Source organism: Orycteropus afer, unplaced genomic scaffold (assembly GCF_000298275.1).
Source record: "Orycteropus afer afer isolate SDZICR_OR568_19922 unplaced genomic scaffold, OryAfe1.0 scaffold00413, whole genome shotgun sequence".
Lineage (NCBI taxonomy): Eukaryota > Metazoa > Chordata > Mammalia > Tubulidentata > Orycteropodidae > Orycteropus > Orycteropus afer.
Window position 1 is genome coordinate 1,910,863 of NW_006922000.1, and position 656 is coordinate 1,911,518.

Consider the following 656-nt stretch of genomic DNA (forward strand, 5'->3'; position numbering starts at 1 on the left):
GGCTGATGGTTTCTGCCTACATTTGCAATACCCAGCATCGGGTTACGGGCTCTGCTCTGTCCCAGAGAGGAATTAAAAAGTCATGGTTCTTGTCTCTCACTCCTTGCCCCACTGAAGGATGCCTGGGCTTAACCTTCTGTCCACGTGCAAGAGACAGTTCCTTATTGGCCAGACTTGAGCTACCCAAGGCACTGCTGCGCCCTGGTGGCAGATATCAGCACTGCAGGCATGACATCTTAAAAAAGTAAAGCAAAAGCAACGCTTCTATTCTAGAAAGCTCACACTTTAACATCCAACTGATTTTAAAGATGGTCAGTGGCAAGTGTGGTGGTAGCCGTGTCAGGGAACAGTAAACAGCAGCTAGGGTAGGCACGGAGTCCCTGGGGGGTGCCAAGGATGAATGGGCGTGGCTGCTAACCACAAGACACCTGGGAAGAAAGGGCTGATGATCTACTCCCAGAACATCAGCTCCTGCAAACCCTCGGGAGCACATTTCTACCCCGACCCACATGGGGTGGCCACGAGTCAGAATCCGCTCCACGGCAACTGCTTCCTGGTTATGTGACTTATAAACATGTCCTATTTAGATGGTAGCAAATGTAACACAGTGGCTTGAGTAGAGAACCTCATACTCAGAAAGGCACGAGAATCACAAA

The 656-nt window shown here is 50.2% G+C and overlaps 1 protein-coding gene across 1 annotated transcript in view; it reads right to left on the reverse strand.

Annotated features, from left to right (window-relative positions):
• DGKI (diacylglycerol kinase iota) overlaps nucleotides 1–656 on the reverse strand; it is a 380,807-nt gene that overhangs the window by 114,832 nt on the left and 265,319 nt on the right. The gene's annotated exons all lie outside the window — the stretch shown is intronic.